We start from the raw sequence: 2,500 nt of genomic DNA on the forward strand, positions 1-2,500 counted from the left end.
TCACTAAACCATTCAATCGGTAGTAGCGACGGGCGGTGTGTACAAAGGGCAGGGACGTAATCAACGCAAGCTGCTGACTTGCGCTTACTAGGAATTCCTCGTTGATGATCAAGAATTTCAAAAATCAATCCCCAGCACGACAAAGTTTCACAAGATTCCCCGCACCTTTCGGCGTAGGAGAGGCTCGCTGGCTTCGTCAGTGTAGCGCGCGTGCGGCCCAGAACATCTAAGGGCATCACAGACCTGTTATTGCCTCAAACTTCCACTGGCTTCGGAGCCAGTTGTCCCTCTAAGAAGTCGGCCACCATTCGGGAATGGTGTGACTAGTTAGCAGGTTAAGGTCTCGTTCGTTATCGGAATTAACCAGACAAATCACTCCACCAACTAAGAACGGCCATGCACCACCACCCATAGAATCAAGAAAGAGCTCTCAATCTGTCAATCCTTACTATGTCTGGACCTGGTGAGTTTCCCCGTGTTGAGTCAAATTAAGCCGCAGGCTCCACTCCTGGTGGTGCCCTTCCGTCAATTCCTTTAAGTTTCAGCCTTGCGACCATACTCCCCCCGGAACCCAAAGACTTTGATTTCTCATAAGGTGCCGATGGAGTCAAACATTAACATCCACCGATCCCTAGTCGGCATAGTTTATGGTTAGGACTACGACGGTATCTGATCGTCTTCGAACCCCTAACTTTCGTTCTTGATTAATGAAAACATCCTTGGCAAATGCTTTCGCACTAGTTCGTCTTTCATAAATCCAAGAATTTCACCTCTGACAATTAAATACGAATGCCCCCAACTGTCCCTCTTAATCATTACTTCGGCCCTAGAAACCAACAAAATAGGACCGAGGTCCTCTTCCATTATTCCATGCTAATGTATTCAGGCGATAGCCTGCCTTGAACACTCTAATTTTTTCAAAGTAAACGTCCCGAACTACCCGACCACTGCAGTAAAGAGCAGTCGGGGCTTTCGAGAGGAAGGGCGGCTGACCAGTACTCACCTTGCGGTGGACCAGGCAGGCCACCCCGAAATCCAACTACGAGCTTTTTAACTGCAACAACTTTAATATACGCTATTGGAGCTGGAATTACCGCGGCTGCTGGCACCAGACTTGCCCTCCAATTGTTCCTCGTTAAGGGATTTAGATTGTACTCATTCCAATTGCCAGACTACAATAGCCCGGCATTGTTATTTATTGTCACTACCTCCCCGAGTCGGGATTGGGTAATTTGCGCGCCTGCTGCCTTCCTTGGATGTGGTAGCCGTTTCTCAGGCTCCCTCTCCGGAATCGAACCCTAATTCTCCGTCACCCGTTGCAACCATGGTAGGCCACTACCGTACCATCGAAAGTTGATAGGGCAGAAATTTGAATGAAGCACCGTCGGCGCAAGGGCCATACGGTTCGAGCAGTTATCATGAATCACCAAGGAACCGAGCCCCGAGAGACTCGCATTGGTTTTGGATCTAATAAATACATCCCTTCCGAAGAGTCGGGACTTTGTGCATGTATTAGCTCTAGAATTACCACGGTTATCCAAGTAGTAAGAAACCATCAAATAAACTATAACTGATTTAATGAGCCATTCGCAGTTTCACAGTATAGAAGCGTTTATACTTAGACATGCATGGCTTAGTCTTTGAGACAAGCATATGACTACTGGCAGGATCAACCAGGTAACTATCGGGACGCCAGAGCGTGCGAGACGCACTGTGTCACTCGACCGTCCTCGTTCAGAGGGCCGGCCAACGCATCACACCAGTGCGGCCACGCGGACCGCAGAGGGTTCAACAATTTTGCAAATCCTCGGCCACAGACTCACCAACTGAAGGCAGGAGAGGGCAGCTGAGGCCCACTCGTTGCCTGCAGATACAGTCAATCACGGGGATCGACCGGCAGCGAGACCGTACGAATGCACTCGTGATTCGTGAAATGATGCAAACCTAACTGCACTCGACCGGAGGGAGCCAGCCCACTGATGACCAGTCACCAGCAGGTCAGACGCCCGCCGACACAGGCAGTCTACAACGATGCGGACACACGGATGAACCGCTGCAGTCACCCTACACAGCACCCGTCACTAGGAGCAACGCTGGAACTCGTCTCGTATGTAATTAAGCGTGACTTTTTTTGCCACAACACCCCACTTCACGACCTATCAACACGCTCATTTGTACGACACTCTTGTTTGGTTGCTTATCTAGCCCACGTGGTCACATTGTTCAATTCGTCTGCACTTGTATGGTAATTGCTTGCGATATATTGCTCAAATTTTCGCGCTACGCGCGTTCATTCCTTCATTCGTCTGCACTTGTATGGTAATTGCTCCAATTTTCCGGCGCGCAAATCCCCTCTGCAATGTTCCCATCTGCACTGTTCCCCGTCTGCACCCTTCCATTCCGCTAAACATACAGTTCAAGTTATACATGGCTAACATACAGTTACAATACAATACTGGAGATTGCACAATCTTTGCAACACAAATAGAAACAAGTGTGT

The sequence above is a fragment of the Halichondria panicea genome, chromosome 2, assembly GCF_963675165.1.
Source record: "Halichondria panicea chromosome 2, odHalPani1.1, whole genome shotgun sequence".
In the NCBI taxonomy this organism is placed as follows: domain Eukaryota; kingdom Metazoa; phylum Porifera; class Demospongiae; order Suberitida; family Halichondriidae; genus Halichondria; species Halichondria panicea.